The sequence below is a fragment of the Mirounga leonina genome, unplaced genomic scaffold (assembly GCF_011800145.1).
Source record: "Mirounga leonina isolate KUSES-001 unplaced genomic scaffold, KU_Mleo_1.0 Mir_127, whole genome shotgun sequence".
Classification (NCBI taxonomy): domain Eukaryota; kingdom Metazoa; phylum Chordata; class Mammalia; order Carnivora; family Phocidae; genus Mirounga; species Mirounga leonina.
In genome coordinates, this window is record NW_023270316.1 from 49,503,014 (window position 1) to 49,528,040 (window position 25,027).

The 25,027-nt window shown below is 35.6% G+C and overlaps 1 long non-coding RNA gene across 1 annotated transcript in view; it reads left to right on the forward strand.

Annotated features, from left to right (window-relative positions):
* Positions 1-3,139, forward strand: part of LOC118009362 — a 117,505-nt gene extending 114,366 nt beyond the window's left edge. The window contains exon 6 of the long non-coding RNA XR_004678901.1: positions 2,962-3,139. This is a non-coding gene — a long non-coding RNA (uncharacterized LOC118009362). The remainder of the gene's footprint in view (positions 1-2,961) is intronic.
* The last annotated feature ends 21,888 nt before the right edge of the window (positions 3,140-25,027 follow it).

Below are 25,027 nucleotides of genomic sequence, written 5' to 3' on the forward strand. Positions count from 1 at the left end.
ACAATAACAAAGGCTGACATTTGCTGAGCACACCATATACCAAGGCACATGTTAAGCTCTTTTAAACTTTTTCATTAATCTTTAAAATAAGCTATGGTGTAGTCACTGTTATTATTTTCATTTTACAGGTGATGATAATCAGATTTAAAGAGATTAACTTTCCCAAGATCACAGAGTGAATAAGAGTTAAGGAATACTATTATAGTTATGTTAAGGATATTTCTATAGAGAGTACAATGCTTACAAAATTGTTGGAGGATCTGATAAAACTGATGTAGCTTTGGCCATCAGAAATGAAGACAGAAAAATAGACAAATGACCAATCAGTTGACCTACTCTCAGGTCACCCCTGAGGTTGTAATGGGATCAACAACCCCACTGCTGCTCCCAAGAATTCCTCTGGCCAAACAGGAAACTGGCAAACAGACACTCACAACTAACATGAAGAGATCAGGGGGCGCCTGGGTGGCTCAGTCATTAAGCGTCTGCCTTCACCTCAGGTTATGGTCCCAGGGTCCTGGGATCGAGCCCCGCATCTGCCTCCCTGCTCAGCGGGAAGCCTGCTTCTCCCTCTCCCACTCCCCCTGCTTGTGTTCCCTCTCTCGCTGTGTCTCTCTCTGTCAAATTAAAAAAATAAAAATAAATAAAAATAAAAATAAAATTAAGGGATCAGGAAGGCAGATAAAGCACTGCTATCTTGTACAACCAACACTGCTCCGATACTTATCATGGGAGAGGCTGGGGAATGGATTCTGAAATTCTACTGTGGAGAAAACTCAGAGATCTATGGCTTCGCTAGTTTCCCAGAAAATAACTCAAGCAGAAGGGGATATGGTATCTGCCCAACTTCCGTCTTCCAAATCTCACTCTGTCCATTTAATTGATCCAACACCTAACTGCAAGGGGGTCTAGCAAATGTGGTTTTTAGCCTTTCAACATCTCTAATATGAGAAGGGCATACAAAAAGGGTTAGGTAAGCTATCTGGGAGGCTACAGTCTAAATCCAAATAACAGGTAATCAAGGCTTGGACCAGAACGGTAGCAATGGAGGCAGTAAGAAGTAGTTGAGTTTAGAACATGTTTAGAAGGTAAAACTAATGGGATATGCTGGTACATAAAATAAGAAGTACAAAAGAAAGAATAGTCCATGGTCACTAATACTCTGAGCCTAAGCAAGTGGAAAAGAGGAATTGCTATTTGCTCAGGTGGGGAAACTGAAAAAGCAGATTTGGATGAGGAGTCGGGGGAGAAAACTTGGGAGCTAACTCTTAAACATTCAGTTGAAAATGTCTTTTAAACATCTAAGGGGAGATGTCAAGTTGGCAATCAGAAAAGTATGTCTGAAGTTCAGTGTGAGTTCAGTGGCAGAAAATAAATTTGGAAGACAACATCTCCTATAATTTAAAAAAATTTAATTGTATAAAAGAAAAAAAACTTTGATAACTTTTAGTCTGCATATGTTTTAAGAAAACTATCCTTCCTTTGTTTTAGCATTAGCAAGTTGTTAATGCAACTCAAGTATACTATTCTGTCTGACAGTGTAAACAGAATAATATAAATAACATCGACTGTCACATATGAATGAGTAAGACATCTCCAAGTTGGAATGAACCAGAATCTGGAACAACTCATTACCAAACATAATCAGAGTTATTGCCCAGGACAATATACAAATTATGGAAATCTGAAATGATTTAAATTCAGCAAAGAACACAAAAAGAGTTAACAAGTCTCTTGGGGCAGGGAAAGTAAAGAAAGATGGTAGATTGTACGTTTAAAAAAAAATGATTCACAGAAGAATCAGAAGCCAAAGAAAAAGCTAGATTCTAACAATGAATTGTGAAGAAAAGTCAGGCAAAACCACATTGATTTTATGCACATTGTCATGCAATGTTTACTAAAGCTCTTGTGATAGATCAAAAAAATTACTCTAAATCTTAGTATTCTTTCTTTTGTGTTCAACATATAAAAACAATAAAGAGTAAAGTAATTTATGGTGAGGAATATGATAAAAAGTTCATAGGTCACCCTGTTGCATTTTGCGCTCTGCTGCTTTGATTCTGCTGCTTTCTCCTTCCCTTGCAGCATTATTTATTCAATCTGTTTAGTTTGCTTTACAGGCTGTGGCAGCATTCACAGGGTGGACCTATTGAACCAAGCCGTAATAGATGTAATACATCAATACATTTGAGCTGAACAGCTTTAATTAGGCCTTCCCGGTCATTTCATCAATTCAGTTGAGTACCATTGGGATTTGGATAACACTGAGCCTCCTGTCGAGCATGAGAATTACAGCACTCCAGCAGGGCTCCACCAGTCACAGAGCAAGGTTAGGCAATCGACAATAATTCACACAGGGAAGTGCTCCACGCCCAACCCATAAACTTGCCCTTACAGTAATATCTTTGAAATCCTAAAACCTTTACACCCAAGTGTCAATTTGGAATGCAAACTGCCTTAAAACCCCTCAAACAGACACATAAAGCTCTTTTCCTGCTCAATAGAAGAGCAGGAGTTTACCTTGTTGCTGCTGACATACATATATGATCAAGATACTATTTCTGTAGCAGTTAGGTTGATGGACAGGATCGAAGAAGATGCAAAAACTGTGCCGGGTGTAAAATTTTATGTATACAATTCAAAGTTGCAATAATACAGCTGGTTTATATTTTGCACTGTACTTGTCATGTACAGCCCAGAACAAATGTGCTGAAGGGAACCTGCTATGGAAAATTGATACCGATGAACAGTATAGCAGGGCCAAACCACTGATGTCTGGACAAAGGTAGACTACACACAATTCTGTGACTCGAGACTAGTTTTCACACACAAAATATCTTCAAAAAGAAATACCAGAAGCAAAGAAGAACAACAGTCAGTATGGTTGGCCAAAATCTAGGTAACAAAGACATTTTCATTTATGTAGAAAGGCATCCAAATAATCTGATGTCTTTTTCCTAGACTGTGTACAGTGTGGGGACACAAATTTGTCAAGAACAACCAATGAAGATGTATCGGGGAAGAGTCTGCAAACACCACGGGTGCAGCCTGATGGGTGGCCAGCCTAGGAAACTGACCTGCAGTGCTCCAGCTAAAAATCCATGTCAAGGAAACCATGACGTTCTGAAAATGAAGGGAATGGAGGCAAGTGCATTACACTGAGGTCTCCAATTCCTCCAAAGCCAAGGAACAAATCAGCAGATTAACTGGGAATACCATATCCTAGGAAAAATAGTAAGAGGTCTTCACCAGGTAGTCTAACAAGGCTCTCCTCATTCTTTTTCATCCAAATGGAACCCTTCCCCTAGGGTAAATATCCTGGACGCCTGGCTTGTGCTATAGCCACATCTACTAAAATTTAGGAGCAGAGCCGGCTTCACTCGACCGTGAGTCGAGTGGCAACCAGGCCAATTTATTATGACCATGGAAGTTCTAAATTATGTATGTTTACTGAAATGACAAAGGGAATGTACTGTCCCTTTAAAAAATTTAACCATGGTGAAACTGTTTTTGCAGATAGCAAAAAGGTAGGTGTGCAAAATTAGAACATAGGAACTGGCAAAAGAATAAGTGGTTTTATTACTTTACGAAATTAACAACATTGAGCTTAAAGGGTTACACCATTTACATTTGAAAATAATACTAGATATAATATAGGTTAATTTGAAATCCTCTTTCTATCAGCTGCAAACAAGAAAACCAAATTAGTCTTAATTGTGTCTTGTTTAACTTGACCATTTAGAGATTCTTTGCTAATCTAGATGCTTTTATAGTTACCACATCTTTTCACATGGAATTTTTTTTTTTTATTTGACTTCTTTGACCCATGAAATGTTTTCAAGTGGGCATTTTTGTCTTTGGAAATGGTGAGAGTGATACTATAATTACACTTATGGAGCTCTGTGAATATTTGAGCCTCTACAGTGTTCAACACAGCAACATTGTTGTTTGTCATTCATGTATATGGGTATCAAACATTATTAGTTCATTTGTTTTAATATAAGAGAAAATGATACGGCTTGATTATAAGAGAGAATATAAACCTAATAGATATGAATAGTCCAAATTGATAGAAATATTAAGTTAAATTGCAGTAGAATTTAACTTCTCTGATTTGAATATGCTTTTTCAGTTTGACACTGAATTGCCCAATGAATGTTGGGTTGTTACACTTAGAAGAGGCATTATATCAAGAAATGAAATTATAAAGTTTATTAATACCTATAAAGATATATATTCTTTTAAAATATTAAAAGATGGGTTTTCTAATGCACACCAAAGACTTACAACAAGGGTGATTAAATATGTAAGTATTGTGCAGTCGAATTCAAAAATCCTCTGTTCAGTGTTTTTTTCTTCAATGTTTTCCAGGCTGTTCTTCCCACTCCATTAGGTCCCCTGGCACATTCATTATAGTGGCTACTTATTAAATTCTAAAAAAAGATTTAGATACGGACTCAACCTCTATAATATGTTCCTTCTGTAACTCTTAAAATACTACATTCCCTATTTGGATGGATATATATATATATATGTATATTTGATATATATTAGGATGATATATATGTGATATATAATAAACATATATGTTTGTATATATGTAACTTATATATACATATGTTTTATATGAATATATAATGTACTTACATACACACACACACACATATATATGTTTATCCCTTACACCCTATCAAAATGCTATGTGAAATTTAATATATTAGAAAAAAGCTTTTAGGCTTTAATTATTTTTCAGCCTCAAAGCCAATAAACTAATGTAGAAGTTTCCTTAAAATAATTTTTAGTAACTAAGTTAATATTTGTTGTTGTAAAAATTCAAAGAATAATAAAAGTTTAGAGAAAAAATAAAAGTTCCCCTTCTTCAATTCATACCCCTGGGGTATATACTGTTATTAGTTTACTGTATATACTTTTAGATACATATTTATGTATTTATGTATTTATTTATTTTTAAATATTTATTTGTGAGAGAGAGCGCACGAGCTGGGGGGAGGGGCAGAGGGAGAGGGAAAAGCAGACTCCTGGAAAGACTGACACAGGGCTCAATCCCAGGACCCTGAGATCATTACCTGAGCCAAAGTCAGATGCCTAATTGACTTAGCCACCCCGGTGCCTCTATACTTTTAGATATTTAAAATTCATATTTTGATATTTAAATAAGTAAAATAATATATATACACATAGATATGTTGTTTTGCGATTATTTTCATTATTTTTAAGGGAAGTTAATGTCATGACATTTAGACTTACCTCATTCTTACTAGATATATTAGTATTCTACTATGTACGTACACAGCTATTAATTTTTCTGATCTCCTTAAAAAAAGTTATTTTATTTATTTACATTTTTATTTATACTTTAAGTTTTTACTTTGCTATTACAAACTGTGCTACAGTATATATCTTAGAATATATAACAAGACATTTTTGGAAATATCTCAATGTGTTAAATTCTTATATTTTTAATTGGTGTGTCTCGCTTTTACTTAATAAATTTTCTACTACACATTAATAGATTTCCCAATTCTGCTTCAAAAATGTTTTACTAATTAACACCACTACAAAGAGTATATGTGAGTGCCATTTCTCCAAAATTTGCAAGAATAATGTATTAATACTGTATCTGTAAAATTCATTTTAGATATTTTCTCCCAGTGTATACTTACTCTGTTTCATTTATTGTGTCTTTCCCCATACCAATTAAAACTTTTTTTTTTTCTGGTCAATTTAATTAATATTCCTCCTTTATCTCTTTGGAGTTTTAGATCACATTTTAGAGAGTGTTTTCCATTCCAAGATTATAAAAGTGTTTTCTGATTTCCAATTTTTGGAAGCAGAATATGAGTGGGACTTCTAGTGAAGTGTTTTATTAGTGAAGATCTCTGAAAAAACTTTTAAGGGTGTGAGAGAAGCAGGGTAGGGAAAGGGGAGACTTTGAGTAAGCTGTGGATTCAGGTGACAATTAGTTGATTCCACATGGAGCTCTGGAATGTGAATCATACCATAAAGACTGTCTTACTTTAGGGCGCCTGGGTGGCTCAGTTGGTTAAGCGACTGCCTTTGGCTCAGGTCATGATCCTGGAGTCCCGGGATCAAGTCCCGCATCGGGCTCCCTGCTCGGCAGGGAGTCTGCTTCTCCCTCTGACCCTCCTCCCTCTCATGCTCTCTGTCTCTCATTCTCTCTGTCTCAAATAAATAAATAAAATCTTTAAAAAAAAAAAAAAAGACTGTCTTACTTTAAGACGGGTGAGTAGAGCCTTTGTACCCCATCACCAGTGATTGGTTCCTGAGCTGGGGAGAAGCATAAATGCAAGGAACTCCCTAGCCAAGTGACATCATCCTCACAGAGATTCTCTGGTAATTCTCCAGAGAAGACTGCAGGTGTGAACCATTAGCAACAGGCAGGGCAAGAAGTCACCAAAAATCTGGGCACCACCAGGGCACTTGTACTTCGCTGTAAGTACACCCCTGCCTGTTCTTCAAATAATTGTACCAATTTGTAGATAGAGTCTTTTTGTCTGTTTGTTTTTTAAGAAAGTTATGCCTTTGGAACATTTTAATATGTGGCATGAGATATTGATATTTTTCTCAAAGATAACCAATTATACCAACAACATCGATTAAATAATCCATGTTTTTCCCCCACAAATTCAAAATATGGCACTTACCACATATCAGATTCTTACATGCATGAAGAACATTTTTATATCCTAAATTGTGGTCTACTGATATATTTGTCATTACTGATCTTATCCCATATTGCCGCAATTACATGGTTTTTAAGCTTTTAAGAAAAGTCCCCTTACATTATTCTTTTTACTCACAAGTGGCTATTTTATCTTTATTCTTCTGGGGAAATATATATTGCAGTTGAAGTCTTTATTTAGATTAAATTTGATTTATTGTTCATGCTTAGGCTGGAAATAAATCACCAGGCAACAAGCAGAATTAAAATACAAAAAAAATAGAAGGCCAGTTACATGCATTGTTAGGACCAAATATCCAATCTCTGCACCATGCTGAAAGCCCATGTGTTGCATTAATATTCCTGTTTTAGAGCTGGAGAATTTTAGACTTCAGCAACAGTAATATCATACTCTAGTATGAGTCACAATCCAGGGCAAAAGTAGTGATTCTCAGATGCCTTGCACAATGGCAGGAGAAGTCTCCTATGAAATGATAACATGCACAAGAATTATAAAATACATGAGGAAGTCCAATGTGATGGAAGCTACACTATGCAACAAGAACCTGGAGAATACATATCCAGGGAATTAAAATTCATAGAAAAATTTGATAGGCCCTATAAAATAGATATGTTTCAATATTCCAACAAAGAAAGAGGGGCACTTGGGTGGCTCAGTCGGTTGGGCGTCTGCCTTCGGCTCAGGGCATGATCTTGGGGTCCTGGGATGGGGCCCCACATTGGGCTCCCTGCTCAGTGGAGAGGCTGCTTCTCCCTCTCCCTCTGCTGCCACCACCCGCTCCCCCCCAACTCGTGTTTGTACTCTCTCTCTCCCACTTTATCTATCCCAAATAAATAACTAAAATCTTAAAAAAAAAAAAAGAAAAAAAATGAATCTCTATTAACAAGGTCATGGATATATAAAATAAAAAGATCTGAAAGAGAACAAGATAGAAATCATGAAGATTAAAATTTTAATCACTGGGAAAAAGATTCAAATGATTACTTAAATATTGACTAGTCATTGCCAGAGAGGGAAATATAAATTGGAAGAGGGGAGAAAAGAAAATAAAAGAATGTATCATAGTCAGATATTTTTTAAAATCACTGTATGACTGGAAATTTAAGAGATAGGGAAGACGGAGGGCAAAGCTCCAGTATTCCACTAGTATTTGTTCCAGAAGGAGAGATCGGATGATAGACAATATTAAATGAGTTATAATGGCTGATGAATTTCCAGAAATAAAAAAAAAACATGAGTTGCCAGATTAAAAAGTTTCACCTAGTGCTAGGAATGATGATATTTGTAAATCCATATGTGGTCAAATCACAATGAAAATGAAGACATTAAGGATAAGGGGAATATCTTGAAAGGTAACAGAAGGTCTGAATATCTACACAGGATGAATTATCAGGAGAAATATCCTCAGCAACCATAGGTGACAGACAGGTGACAGAGGATGAATCTGCTAAGAAGGAAAATCTTTTTTTAAACAATTACAGCCAATTTATAAATATGAAATAAAGATTATATTCAAAATAAAAGCAATTTACAAATTTTACAGCCCCCAAAACCTCAGAGAGAAAATATTATAGTATGCCCCTCAGCTTGAGAGACATAAATTTCAGAAAGGAATGGAAAGAAGAACAAAGAGAAAAAAAAGAAAGAAATTAGAAAAGGACAATAGTAAATCTAACTAAGGTTTTACTATAAACAGCTGGGTCATATTAACAGTAATCCAGGGGTGCATTCAGTAAAATAAACAATGGAAACGATATCAACATTCTTTGGAGGTTTGTTTAAAAAGTAAAATGAAAATAAGCTAAAACAATAACAAAGACATTTGTGGGGCATTTAGTGGGAAGTGTGATAAAGTCCTTGCCTAATTTAAGAAGAGGCTAGAGATAATCTCCAAATTAGGCTATGTAGAATATATAAATTTAAATATCTGTGTTAACATATTAAGAGGTGCTAGTAAAAAAATCAGACACAAAGTTTATTATATCCATCCAGTAGGAGACAATGAGAGAAATGGAAAACAAAACAAAACAAAACCAATGCAACAAATAATCTCAGAGAAAAAAAAAAAAAGCATAGCAAATAAAAGACACAAAATGATGACAGAAATACGGCAAACAAATCAGAAGTCAAAATAAGAAAAATGGCTCAAACTTGCCAATTAGGAACCACTCGGTGGGGGAAGGGTGTCACTTTTTCCTCACTCCTGATGTGTCATTCTCTTTGAAAAGACATTCATTAGTGTTACACTACTGGGTTCTCTCAATCCCTCTGTGCATTTGGGGCTTTTTAATCTGTGGTCTGGAAGTTTGCAGTTCAGCCCTGCCTTCTCTTCTTTGACTTTGTGATTCTGCTTCCCTTAGGGTTTCTGTTTTCTGGTCTTTTGCTCCACGTTGAAGTTATATAGAGGTGTGAACTGTTAAAGGATAAGCTGAGGCATCTTACACATTTTAAGAGTTTATTCGAGCAAAAATCAATTGGAATTGGGCAGTGTCCAAATTGAAGTGGTTAGGAGTACTCCACCAACAGGACCCAGGAGGGGAAAGACTTTCATAGAGAAAAGGCAGGACAAAAAGCAAGGAAATTATTTGATTGGCTATAGCTTGAGCATTTGCCTGATTTGGAAAAACCTGTTTTTGACTGGTTGTCTCGAGGTTTGGATTTCTTAACCCTGAGGCATTTATAGGTTTAGGTTTTCGTTTGCTTTTTTAGGCAAGCTGCTAAAGTATTAAAACCACCTTTTCATTTTCTTGCTTAGTTAATATAATGGAACAGGAAGACCTGTGATTGTCCAGTACTACCGGGGGTTGGGTAGATATGATGGTTCCACCCTGAGGTTCAGTATTATGAACCTCATTGTCAGTATAAATACAAGGGCCATAGTGCTAATGTCAGCATTATAGACAATAAATATACTTACTTACCTTTTAATATTTTTGTTTCTAACCTCGCTGATTTTCCTTTGCCTCAATATAATTTATTAAATCCAAGGCTATAAGAAAAATCAGAATTTAAATTAATAACCTTAAATATTTTAATATTTAGTATGAAATTAGTATTATAATATATACATTTTTGCTGTTAGAAAAATTCCCTTCAAGTTTAAGCAAATTTCATTCACTTCACCTTTCCGTTAAATATATTTTGCCAACTCTCATACTGAGTCTCTTTTTTTGGACTAGGAATATCAGGACAAACTTAATATAAACTGCTTTGCAATTGAAAGAGGTCACATGATAGATATTTATGGGATGAGATGGGTATCCTGGGGTGCTTATGACTTTTTCAAAAGCTGTTTACTTTCTAATATACAAAGAAGCTATTTTGTCTTTTAAATACCACATTATCTTTTGAGAATGGGGCATAGTTCATTCTAAAAAAAATATCACCAACTTTAAATAATGGCAGTAGTTTACAAAAAAGACAAGCGAAAGCAAACCCCCATAATTTAGTTTTTCTGCAAGTGGAGCATATGGTCGAATTTATGGGAAATTAAAAGGGAAACATCTGAATTTGGCTGCATATTATGAGAAATTTTACACTATACTTATTGGTTGGCTGAATTCACTACTTGTCAACTCTAATTTATTCTAAAAAAGTCACCTTGCCAAATGCCTGGGTTTCATTGTGCCCACATTAAGTAATGCATTTCTAACAACAGGCATTGCAATTCAACCAGCTCATACATGTGTTAACTGATGATAAATGCATTTGTATATTCTTTATTCTGTTTTGCTTGTACTATATTCCCTTTGTCTGATTTTGTATGAGTAGCATAAATGTGAACTGATTCTGGGGAAACTTTGGGTTAATCATATTTTAAGTCATCAAAAAGTAACTGCATAAACCAGAAGTATAGCATTGCATTTAATAGTGGAAACTCTTTAGTGAGACATTGATAGTAGATTTGGCAGCTGAATGATGTATTTCTGGAAATAGGAAGATGTCCTAGAAGTAACTTGTGGCTGTTCCTAAAGATTTATTAAAACTAAGCTGACACTTGCATCATTGATAGAGGTAATTTTAAAGCTTTTGAAATTCTACTGACCCTAAGATAATGAAACCACCACCTTATACACATTTGTATTCTGTGGCATATAGTGTGGTTAGTGGTATGGAATGTGAAATGCTATCATTATCTTCCAGAAGAATTCACAAAAGTAGCTGAGGGCAAATGCACCGACTAAGAGACACTGCAAAGAAAGGTAGATACAGTGCTGAGTACCTGATGAGTGGTTATGTATAAAAACAAACAATAATGATAAGGGATTATTTAGGCAGTTAATAAATCATGAGGCTCGGTGATGCACATAGCCCCATAACCAACACAGATTTCTTAAAAAGTGTTTCCTTTATCGTGTATCACAGCAGAGAATTTATATTATGCCCTAAAACAAATCAAATCCAGTGCATATGAAAAGTACCATGAAATGTACTTAGAAGAGCCTTGCTGAGGCGAAGATATGTGCATATTTATGACACGGACTGCCATGGGCTTCACAAATGAAAGCTCTGCTTATAATCCAAATAACATTTCTAGCAGTATTTTCAGATAAGGAGAACGTGTGTTAAACTCTGCTCAGAAGCTTCAAATCTTTAGGCTCGTTCAAAATGTGGATTGTGCATATGAAATAGGATGATTGCTTTATATTGAAATTCAGCAGAAATATTAATGAAAATCTATGGGGATGGCTAACATTCAACTGCTTTCAGAGATTCAGCACTAAACTATGATTTATTAATCACATATCCATGGAAATAGTTTATAATACTGTTCCAGTCCTTCCCTTCCAATACCGATATTCACCAGGCAAAAAGATTAGCTTTCTTTCTTTTTTTTTTAAGATTTTTTTTTAAGATTTTATTTTTAAGTAATCTTTACACCCAACGTGGGGCTTGAACTTACAACCCCGAGATTAAGAGTTGCACACTCTACTGACTGAGCCAGCCAGGTGCCCCAAAAAGATTAGCTTTCAAAAAAAAAAAAAAAAAAAGTGTGAGATAAGTGGAGTATGAGAGGGGTAGAAAAATGTATAGAGAAAAGAGATATAAAGCACAGATGATTCCGGTACATGGTTTAAGTTAAAGATGTGGAAGAGCCACCACCTGCAGAATTTCACTTTTCCTTTGGCAACATCGTCACCATAGATTTCAGGCATAACACTTTTGTGTTTCCCTGGTTAGATTCCTTCCCCACTGCCCAGGAGGAAGACTGTAAACCCATTTCCCTATATTTCACCACCCTTCCCCATTTTCAATAGATGGCTTCCTCTTCAGATTCTGTCACCATTTTATACGGTAGCTGAATTCATAACCATTTTTCCCTCCTCTTCTCAATGGAAATTGTATTTCTCTAGTCTTTTAGGTGTGGTCCCACCTCTTTCCCATTGCTTCAATCCATGATTCATTTTCTATTCATTTCTCTTTACCTCTGGACTCCTTTTCTTTGTACTGTTGACTATCCATTCTGTTTGTATTTTTTTTCCTATCTCATGGCTTATTTCCATTAATATTCAAGCTCTGAGAAGTCTACCAGATATTTTGTTTTTGAAAAGCCTTGCTTTGAGGTCATACTCCTCCTGCTTACCCCTCAGTCTCCTGCTATCTGATACTCTCATCCATTAAAACTATTTTTCCCAATGGATCCTTCTAGGAGAAATTCTGTTTATATCTCTCTGTTTCTTCCTTCAAAGAGTGCCTTTCCTTTCCTTCCAGACACTACATAGTCTTTTTCTTTTTCTTTTTTTTTCTTTTTCCGTAACAAGATTTCTCAACTTTTGCACTATTGACATTTTGAACTAGATAAGACTGTTGTGGGGTGTTGTGCTGTGCACTGTGGATGTTTAGGAACAATCTTAGCCCATTCCTGGATTCTACCAACTAGATTCTAATAGCACGCTTCACTCCCATCCCTCTCCTCAGTTGTGACAATAAAAATGACTCCAGACATTGACAAATAGCCCTTGAGGGGCAGTATTGCCCCCAGTTAAGAACCACTGGTCTACAGTGACTCATATTGCCTCTCTCTCTGTCTCTTACTTCACTTGCCAGTTAAATATTGATGTTCCTTAGGTTCTACTCTAACACTGTGATAACTTCCCATATTATCTATATGATATATATATTTCCATGTCAGAATGCTCCTTGAATCCTATGTCACCTACAGAACTACGGGACGTCTCACAAATGTCTCAAACTCACAATTTATGAAACTGAATACATCATTTTTCACAATTACTTCCCCCCACCTGACTATTCTCCTATCTTCTCAAGGTGAAACAACTATCTATGCAATTTCCAAGGCAGAAATATGGGAATCATCTTTGACTCCTCCCTCACCCAAATGTCATATACCACATAAACAAAATCTCAAAACAATGCAGTATCTCATTTGCACCATTATTCTCCCATTTCAGAAGACCATCATTTAATATATGTTACTGCAATATTTTTTTGGTCTGCTTCCAGATTAGGCTCTCTCCAATATATTTACCACACTGCAGTAAAAGGAAAAATGAAATAAAAACCTAATCTTGGAGCTCCTTTGCTTAAAACATTTATGGTTGCCTATTATACTAAAGGAAAAAGAAATACCACAAACATTCCTTAACATTTTTGCTGCCACATGCTTCTTAATGATCTGACTTCTGTTGTAGCTCTAATCCCATGTTTTGTCATACTTACCGATACTGAATTACTTCCAATTTCCGAGAATGTATCATTCCATTCTATTTTTAGGTCTTTGCATATACTAATCTTTTTTCCCCCTCTTTGGAACACTTGTATTTCATGACTTGTAGCAGTTTTTATTGCACTCACTGGTCAGTCCTAAGCTATCAGGGTGCTTATTCAGGAATCTTCTCTTTAGGCTTTAAGGATACCCCTATCCTTAATGTTTTCATGAAACGCTGTAGACAACCACATATCACACTTTATTGAGATTGTGTGTTTATTTGCCTATGTCCCCAGATGGGCATAAAGTGGCTTGAAGCTAAAGGCACTGTTTTAGTCATCACTGTATCCATAGTGACTCATATAGTACCTGGCCCATAGTTAATGCCCAATATTTATCTGTTGAATGAATAGGAAATGAATGACTAAACTGAACCTTATCCTATGTATAACATTTCTAGTGTTTTACTAAATCCCACTATTGCTTCCAGTAGTTATCTATTTCTCCCTTTTCCTGATTATTTAAAATACTTGTTGTATTCATTCATTCAGGGCACACTTGTTGATTACTTATAGTAATGGGTGCTGTGCTAAGCCCCAGTAGTATACTGAAGGCTCTACTGGTGGGGAAATAAGTGATATTAGTGGAATGTGAAAGTGCCAGAACAAGACGAGTACCAGGTCTGTAAGAGTCTCTATCAGCAGCAACTGGGATATTTGGGAAGTGGGGTAGGTGAGGAAAGAGGACAGGTGACAAGAGAACACTCCAGGATGAAAAAAATAATAATACATTGAGGCATAATTGTTAAGTGTGAGTTCTCCAAGTAACGACAACAAAAAAGAAAAAGAAAAGGGAGGAGGAAGAGTCTTGCAGATAGTCCTATAACACAATGTCAGTCATTATTTCTCTTATCCACCATGTATTTTGTTCTCACCACTATGGGTGGGCCCATGAGGAAACTCCATGTTGGCCCACGTGGTCTCATAACAGTGATAGGGCTTCCCTGGGGCTCAAGTGAGAACTGTCAGGTGCCACACTTGAGGTGCAGGCTCTAACAAGAGATGCTACTCAAGTTCTGATTTATGAAAGATGGAGGTAGTAGAAAATGGTTCAACACAGCTAGTGAAACTTGAGGAAGTCCTGATATACAGGTGCTTGATTAAATTCTGTCTAGAGATAAGTTTCTAGTAGATAGGTTGTAAAATGAGAAATAGAAACAAATAAAATAGGAAATGCAATAGCCGCAGGAATAAAACTTGAATAATATCAAAAGTGTATAGGACAGAAAGTAAGAGCTAAATCTTTAACCTAATAAGAACAACCAATTGTATAATGTAGAAAGTAAGTACGTTTCCAAAGGAACTCCAAATATGGAAAGGTCACTGTCAGAATAGTTAGAAATAACTGCAGAAAAATTCTTCATAGAGGCCAGTGAGACCTTTTTATTGGTGGCCCTCAGTCTCTGTAGATGATACAGTTGGACAGTTAATAGGCAACTTAACATCAAATCTCCTTCATTCTCATTGCAGCATGGCACAGTCTGTGACCTTGGGCAAGTTAATTAAATACTATCAGCCTCAGTTTCCTCACATGTAAAATGTGGATACGCCTGTCACAGAGATGATGTTAGTTTCAAGCACTAACATTAAGTTTTGGATATAATTATTATTCATTACATGCATTGTTGGACCTTTATCGATATGAAATGTGATATGAAAAATAATCCATAGTAAAGTCCAAGATTACAATGTGATCTTCATCAAATTTAAAAACAGGCTAAAACTCTTTTCTTGCAGTTCATCTTTATATTGCCTTTTAGGTATATCTAAAATGAAAATTACTAGAAATTGGAAATCTAGTATCTGGGTAGCTAAAATTGGCTGTAGCAATCTCAGAGCATAGGACAGTATGATAAACCTATATATATCAAGGATTTCATAGTAATCTTATGAGGAACACTATTAAATATATCACAAGCTATATAAAATCACATATTCTCTTTTGAAGCTATTGATGGAATAAATCTTCTACTGGCTATGAAAGAATAACCAAAATGTTAGTGCTCAGTTAGCAAAAATTGAAGATCTTTTGTTAAATGGTCTCCTTTCATTCATCTTATATTTAATACATTTTTCATGGTTCATAAATAGGCAGAAGTATAGTAAGCAAACTGAAGGTTTTTAGAAGTGGACTGTTATAAATTCCATCTTTTTTTTTTTTAACAGGATGAAGATGGTCTTAACCTTTCCCTCATCTTGATTAAACTTTACACAGCCTTCCTCCTGACTTAGGCCTCTGACCTCCCTTTACTTAGAGCATTTACTTTTGAAAATTTAATTACAAATTCTTTCTCTTGCTCCCTTTAAATGTAAATCTTCTCCTAGCTTTTTGCCAGTTTTACGACCCACCTGTGTTTTCCTCAAGGATCTGGGAGCCAATCCCTTTGAAATGTAACCATTGAAGGAGAAAGTGTCCCTCCCTCCCAGACTCTGTGGAAGGATAGGCATCTAACTTAATAAGCTACAATTAGCAAACACAGATGGTCTAATCATATTTATCAATCTCCCCAACTCACTTTCCCTCACCCCTCCCCCCAGTACCTTTTGTTTCAGGGGATTTGAAGTCTGTCTCTCTCTCCCTTATTGCAATAGTCCATAATAAAGTCTTCCTTGCCTGTTTAACTCCATCTGTTGCAATTTTTTTTTTGACAACTGAGAATCATAAATTCTTGACCTATTCAAAGATGATTCAACAAAAGTCAATACTGGAATATAACTGATGGGATATGCTATTTAATGTTTTGTTGTCTACATTAAGGATCTGGGTTATAAATTGAACTATAATAGAACCATCTTCAAAACTGATTCTTGTATATATCCCAATAAGTGAGCATTAAATTTTGGATTTTTAGGTAATGTATAAGTTCAATGAAAATCATAACTTTTGGTCCATTTTTCCGTCTCTCAAGATATGGTTATTTGTGATATTATTTGAACCAATGGCAAGTAAAATCTAAAACTGATTTCTTATCCTGCTTCCAAGCAATTGATGTTCTATTCAGAAAGGTAGGATTATCTGTTTAAAAATGCATTAACTTTCACATAACCTCAATATGTTTACCAAAATTCATTTTAAATTTATATTAGAGCTGTGAAAGCTTTGAAATTGCTACCTAACAAATTATTCACGGAGATATTCAAAATGGCTCACTTCTGTGTTTCAATCCTGCAGGGTTGTTACTAGAAAACTTACGTGTAGTTGAAATTTGATTAGATTTCCATCTGTCAGGTAAATATATTTTAAGACTCCAGTTTTAATAATACCAAAATATGATTTTAACCTACCATCAAAAATTAACATAGTGTAGGGAAGTCTGCATTGGTTCATTTCAGTAGCTTTTACAAAATTCTAGACTTGATAATTTCCAAGCCACAAAAATATGAACTAACCATATATATGTTAGAAAACAAGTTGTCCAACAAAAGAAAATCAAACCTAATGGCTGTTTCTTCACCCTCCTGTCAATATTTTCAGTAAAGAGTTATCTAAATGTTAACCATAGGTCATTTATCTATTAAAATATCTTCATATATTGGTAGCCTGTGGCCTAGAGTATTCATTTTCCTATAAATTGCCAAAAGTACCTGACTTGTGTATCATGAGGAATCTGAGCACAATTAAAACATTGGTTTGTCAATAATTGTGCATTGAAATATGGAACTATTCTTATGTAGAATAATTTTCAGGAAATATAAACTTAGGTTCTACAAATCTCTTCATTAAAATGAAAACTATAAAGATGTAAAGGGAACATAATAATAATAAAAGAATATTTTTACCATGATTTACTATTCCATGTGGATAAAACTTGAATATTACAAGATGAATGTGTTCCTGAGAATTATTTGAAAAGATGAACATTTTTTTTTAAAAAAATTAACTGTATTTTAAAAGCAATAAGGTAGCGCTCTGCATAAAGGCAGTGATTATGAAACATTTGGAAAGCAGAGAACATGTTTAGAAATGGAAAATATCCCAGCTAAAGTTATTTGGTTTGAGTTAAAAATGAAGACTAAGTAAAGAGTGATGCATTTGGGTTCAAAATCCATGACATATTTATAGCATGATGGGATGATAGCGTGGGGGTAGAGGTAATGCCTAGTGCTCCAGCTGACATAGGAATAATGTATATCAGCAATATGACACTTTTGCAAAATTCAAGGAAAAAAAACAAATAAAAAGATGTGTTGAATCTTAAACTACATTGATCAAGGATTAAAGAAAGTCACAACCCCAACAATCTTTTCAGTTTGGACTATGTCTGATGATGGTAGTAATTTCATGTGGTCAAAAATGCAACCTTTCCAGAGTGATTATGAGTCTTGAAAGCACAGAAAGCTGCTATTTCCCAATAATTTAAATTTGAATATTTAGCCTAAGCCTAAAGAGACTAGAAAGATGTTAGAATAGGAGACTGTCTTTGAATAGGTTTGCCAGAGAAAATACAGAATTCCAAGTCAAATTTGAATTTTAGAAAAACAGTGAATAATTTTGTAGTTATTATAAGCTGCCCAATACTGCATGTGAAAAATTCATGGGGCATATTTATGGTAAAATTTGTTTGTTGTTATCTGAAATTCACATTTAAATGTGTATCTTTTATTTTTATTTGCTAATTTAGCAGCTCTTTATTTTGAAAGAGCTTTATGTGAAGAAACAGGTTTGACTTATTCTATATACTTTCAGTAATAGGCATTATATGAAGATATGATTAGGCTAAATGTACACTAAAATGTGCAAGATTCACAAACCGGGAAAACAAACACGTCAAACAAGCAAACAACAAAACAGAGATTTCAACTTTGGAAATGTTCAAGTAGTGATTATCAATGGCAGCATAGAAAAGATTCTCCTTCCGATGCAATATTGACTCAGATGATGAACCCTAGAATCTCTCGTATTTAACAGATTTTATAGATCAGGTTTGGAATATATCTGATTTGATAATCAACCTTATTTACTAACATCATTCAGGTGCTAGTCACTTTTCAAGTGTTTTCTATAAATTTCACATGGTATCTTATGACTCACAAGTTTTAAAATAAATAAAATAGTTTTGTGTGAAAATACAAATAATGTTCATTGCGGAATTCAAATGTCGTATCACTCACTCAGTAAACTTTCATTCTAAAAAATGTCCTGTACCATTTTAAAACAATGATTACACATATGATTTCCCACTTGAACACTCCTCCACACTAAGGTCCTTAAAAAATGTTATAAAGCAGTTTTTTTTCTTCCAGATATACATAAATTCCATCCTTGAGGATTATTTGCTTTGCTTAAAATAGCCTTAGATTTAATAGGTAAACAGGAATGATATATTTTACATAAAATAAAAATGGTTGCAAAATTAAAATAATATATTTTTAATTCTAATCATAAAATTATAGTGATTTGAGTGACATGATTATTTTCTAGGGAAAAATGAGTCTTTTAAGTATTAAAGAATGGATTTTGTTATAAGATGGGTGTACTTCTGAAATGAGAACCCTTACTGAAGGAGCAACCAAGTATATATGAAATGAATAACAGTAGGAATGAGTTATTTAGTATCTGTAAAAGAATGATTAAATATGCATGTGATATTTAGAGGAAAAGTGTTTGTGGAGATTGAAGGAAGTGGTGCCTTAAATCCTAATACCATTTTATTTTTCATTGCACTAGGTAATTGTACCCCACTTCAATTATATTGAGTATTATTTCACAACATGTATTATAGCACTTTATACTTGAAAAGCACTTTGCAATCATTTGCTAATGAAAACTATTTATAAGAATTATTCCTTTTTCTTCAGTTGTCATGTTGAGTAATAAAAGCTTGAAATTTCTTATGAAAGAAACAAAACAAAACCAAAAAAAGGACCTTAAAAGCAAAGAAGCTAATGCTTCAGAAGAAAATCGTATCTTCCAATGGAAAACAAGGAATAAAAACTTTCTGGAATAAAATCAGTTCCAGTCAAATTAAAAAAAAAAAAAAAGGTATCTTTCTTCTTGTCTAGCAAGAAATGATGTAGTTAAGGAGATTGAAAAGAAGCCAAAAGACTATGGGAAAAATGAGATGGAATTGATAGGTTTTAGTTTGGAGCATTAGTGAACACTTAGAAGCCTCATTTGAAGGGAAACTTGAATGAAAAGATATTTTTAACAAGTGGAGTTGGAGGGAAGATGGAGGGAATAGGGGAGTGTGGCTGAAACATTGACACATAGATGTAAAAGGAGCGGAAGTGGGGTCTTAGACATCCTCAGTAGGTTAATGACATCATCTGTGGAGACACGGGGAACCACACAGTACCTGGGTTATGTGGTCTACTTTGAGTGTTTCTTGCCACGCTGGGCTAGAATTAAAGTGAAGGTGGAGAGAGAGGACCTGAGACATTCCCACCAACCAGAAGGCCAAAGTGCACTAAAGGTAACTGGTATGTGTCTAAGCACCTTGTAGGTGGCCAACAGCTAATCTAGCGGAGACAGAGGGATAAAAACATTAAAAGTATTTAATGCTGGAGCAATGAGAAGTGTTTGGTAAATGTGACTGGAAATATTGAGAATATAACTTGAAGTAACTTATTCTTTTGAACATGGAAAATTATATTGTTAAATGCATGAGCAAAAGGCCTGCAGAAAAATATCGAGTTATCTGTTGGTATAAAATTTCACCTCAAGGCTTTACTTTATACATCTTTTCATTCTGACCAAAAGTAAACAAATGCTTTTTAGAATTACTAACGTAAATTTCATTTGACATATAAATAATTCTTGGTACGTTCCTTTATTGATATGAATTCCACAAAACACTAATCTCACAATATGGTCTATGAACAACATTTTATGAGGTCAAATAATTTTTGTAAACATTACCCTCAAATAGGGTATAGAGAACTGCTATAAACATTGGCATCTTAAGGATTCTCAGAAATTTAGAGTAAAAAAGAATCCAAAAAACTGTTTATTTTAATCCAACATTTCTGAAACATATATAAACAAGAAATCTTATTTTTAAGATAACTAACATTTATTAATAGTCCATGAAAGGAAACAGAATTTGTGAAACACCAGTAAATTGAATTCAGGTGCTTCAATCTAATGTTTACAAAACTAAACATTGTAGGTTTCAGTCCGTCTATGTATATAGGAAGTATCTCCACAATTGAAAATAAACCAAAAAACAATGGCTCACCCATAGAAAACAAAGTAAACAAATCACCTCCAAGGAATACTTTTCTTTTTTTTTTTAAAGATTTTATTTATTTATTTGACAGAAAGAGAGGGAACACAAGCAGGGGGAGTAGGAGAGGGAGAAGCAGGCTCCCCCGCTGAGCAGGGAGCCCGATGCGGGGCTCGATCCCAGGACCCTGGGATCAAGACCTGAGCCAAAGGCAGATGTTTAATGCCTGAGCCACCTAGGCACCCCAAGGAATACTTTTCTTTAGAAAATAATGTATATCAAACAGTCTCTTACATAGTTGTTACTTTTAAAAAGTAGATATCTAGGTCATTTCAACTCCCCAACTTCTGGCTCTGTCAGTGTTTTGAACTGCATCCTGAGTCAGAGAAGGAAAGGTATTAACATAAAAAAAAAAGAGAGAGAGAGAGAGAGAGAGAGCGAGAGAGAGAACAAACAAAAGGATGAAGTCTCAAAATATAAGGCAATGGGAAGAGTAATCAGATGCTGATATGATTTTGCCTGAAAGTGAGCAAGTAAATTCATCTACTCATCAGGCATTCACCAGGGAACATGTGGAGGTCTACCACTACTCAGAATGAGAAGGAAAAACAAGCTATTGATTGGGGAGAGGAAAAAGTGAAGTGAAGAGCAAAAACGAAAAGATATTTGGATTCCTGAGCAAATGCTTGGGAACAACTGTCTTTTATTTCATTACTATAGGTTGTAAAGAAATAGGATATTCATATGAAGCATTAATTGGTGAAAAAAAAATCTTTAAAGGCTAAAACAATGTCTTGCTTAAGAAAAAAGCTATTTAAATTTTGCAAATGGTTTAAATGTAACTCACCTACAGCCATAGAAAGAAAACATTTTAAACAGTGTAATCCTCAACTAATCCCTGACAATTCTCTGAATTAGGTAGAAAGGAATTTGTATCTGAGGATAAGAGAAACCACAGAGAGAGAGTCTAGCAGAGAGTGGACAAATATCACTAATGACCAGAAGGGATTGACTGTGTTTTATTCATACCAAGCAGAATAAAAAATCAATTCAACGTTTCACCAGAAAGTACAGGAGCTTTTTCATGCAGTAGAAAAGTAATCAGAAATGTGGGTTCCCAGGAGCATTTAGGCATCACAGGTCTATAGAATGTGCAAACAATTGTAAAATGTGGAAGGGAGACTAGAATTGAGAGAATTATAAAAGCTGGGAAAAACAGCAAATGGCATATCACAGAAGGGGTCTTAAACTGATTGCTAAAATTTACCCCAAGTAATTGCAGCACTATTGCAATACATTCAAAACTTCAAAACTTATCAATGATTTTGTTGAGAAAGCAAATAGCAACTATTTTCTCTTAAACTAATTGGAAGAAGCCAGGAAGAAAATGTAGTACAGGTAATCGGACTGAGAATCACACTGTTGAAGCTGGAAAGAACCTCAAAGATAATACTAACAAGTGGGCAGACAGTTGAGACCTTTTTCTCTAAGCATCAGCCTGAACTGACCAAACTGAACATGGACCCACACACAGGTAGTTCATGTTATTCTATGCACTTCAGTGTTCTTTATAAAACAAAAGGTTCCCATGAGATGGATTCCAAATTCCTCTTTAGCAAAAACTTTCTGCACTCATGGGTTAAGCCTGTTGTTCACTTGTTTTGCCCTGAAATCCATGGATTCATTGCCTATTTATTGAGCGCCTACTATGTGTGAGGCATTGTGTTTGATTTGGGGGACACTGAATTGAGCAATGAAGAGTCCCTGCCCTTATGAAGCTCAGAGTCTATTTGCTAACAGTTGGGTATCTTCTCTCTCTTTCCCTTTCTTCTTCTTGTTGAAATTGATCACTGAAGAATATGGTAATTTGTATACGGTTTTGTTGTGTTTCACCTGCTACTGTATATATAGACTGCCTCCTGCCCCAGGAAATAGTAGCATCTAGACAAAGAGTTGGTTATCTTTGTATAGTACCCGAGCACATTGGAACTTAATAAATTTAGTTTGCTGATGATACCGAGTAAGAGAAATGATATTGTTATAGTATAGGAATTAAAAATACATGTTTTGGAGTCACAGGTATTGAAAAAGAACACTGGGGCACCTGGGGGGCTTAGTCAGTTAAGCATCCGGCTCTTGATTTTGGCTCAGGTCATGATCTTGAGGTCATGGGATTGAGCCCCACATTGGGCTCTGCACTCAGTGGGGAGTCTGCCTCAGAGTCTCTCTCTCCCTCTCCCTATGCCCTTCCCCCAGCTCTCTCTCTCTCTCTAAAATAAATCTTTAAAGGAAAAAAATGGACACTGATTCTACCTTTAAAAAATAATTGCTGGGGCACCTTCGTGGCTCAGTCAGTTAAGCGTCTGCCTTTGGCTCAGATCATGATCCCGGGGTCCTGGGATCAAGCACCCGTCAGGCTCCCTGCTGGGTGGGGAGCCTGCTTCTCCCTCTTATCTGCTTGTGCTCTCTCTCTCTCTCTCAAGTAAATGAATAAAATCTTTTCAAAAAATAACTTAACATTTATTGAGTGCTTATAATGTGCCAATTATTCTGGTTATCTATTACTACCTAATGAACATTTCAAAACTTAACAGCTCAAAGCAACAGCATTTATTTTGTCTACCAGTCTGCAATTTGGGCAGTGCTCAGCAGACAGAGCTTGTCTTCTGCTCCATTCAGTGTCATCTGGTGCCATTCAAAGTCTGGAGTCCAGAATCATCTGAAGGTTTGTTTACTTATATACCTGACGGTTGACGCTGGCTGCCATCAGGCTCTATAGCTGAAAAGAAAACCTTCACATGGCATGGGCTTCCCCAAAACACAGAAGCTTGATTCCAAGCATCCCCAGTGAGAGATTCAGGCAGAAGCCATATCAGCGTTTATGACCTGGAATCAGAAGTCAGACAGCATCACTACTGATGTAATCAGTTGGCCAATGCACTGACAAAGGCTGCTCAATTTCAAGTGAAGGGGAAATTAAATTCCCATGTTGATGGAGGAGTGACAGGGTCTGGAAGAATACATGGAGCAGAAATGTTCTAGTGTCTTCTTCGGAAAATACGATCTGCCACAGTCCTATGTCACTTTCCTATAATATGAAAAATATACTTCCCCACCTGCCCAAATCCCCTCCTCCACTCGCTGCCAAAATCTCATCACATTATGGCATCAGGCACAAACTCCAGATCCAGGATCTCTTTATCTAAATAAAGTCCAGTAGTGAAAGCAGCTCTTTTGGTGCAGTTGCTCACATTCGGTATTGATTTGAAGAGCTGTGAACTAAAGAAGTTCTCTGCCTCCCACTCCCTACCCTATATGCAATGGTGGAGTGGACTTAAAAAAGAGGGAAGCAGGAGGCCCACTGCAAATCTATCATCAAGTTTGGCACTAGTTTTTATTTCCTTCATTAGGACTCCATCTTGCTGGTTGAGGATGATTTCCAGGACCCTTGTTTCCACTCTCTGCATTACCCCTTCTTTTCCAGAAGAAATTACCTGTATTTGCTGCTCAATCGGGGTTTTTTGACCTGTTTTCTGCTCAGTAATTCAGAGACCCAAAAGCCTTTTTTTTTTATTTGGTACTTCCTCTACCCTTTTTAATCAAAGTTGGTGTTGTTTCTACCAATAAAATTCTCTTAAAATTGTGTGAGTTCCCTATGAATTTTATTGGAGTTCCCATCATTAGACAAAAGCCATACTCATAAGTCTCTTGTCTAAGAAGATTATTAAAGACACTGTAATGACAATTTTATGGATGAATCTGAATGTGTACAGTTGGATTACTCTCAATTGTTAGCTTTTAAAAGTAAACTTGGAGCAATAGAATATCACTAGACTTAACAGTATGATTGTTGCAGAAAAAGGTTTTCAATTATAGATATGAAATATGTGAACTACACATGATAATGATAAATCCTACCTCTCACTATGATTTATAATGTTGACAGGGGATCCATAATCAAATTTTGTGGCTTTACATATTTGTCCCTACATATCCAAATAATACTTCAAGGATATTAGTTGAGCTCACAAATATTAAGTATTCTTGTGGTTTAATATGGACATATGTGCTGCATATCTTGTTTCCCCCTCTTGATCTCTTCTTCATTATTGTCCACCCTGCTTTGTGTCCACGGGAACTGATTCAATGAACTGAATCAACAAGACTCTTGTTCTCCTTCTCTGGATTCGACTTTAATATACGAAGGCACCAGTGAGAAGTATGACAAGGATAAGTCCTGGATTTATTTTCCTGTGGCCTTTCTGCCAGGTCTCTGTAATGACTGTATACATCTAACAACACTACTCAACACCTTCCAACGGCTCTCTCCATACAGCCACCTTCCCGGAATTTTGGTAACTTCCCCCTCCCCTGGCTTCTCCTGTCCTAGCAATGTTTGGACTCTTA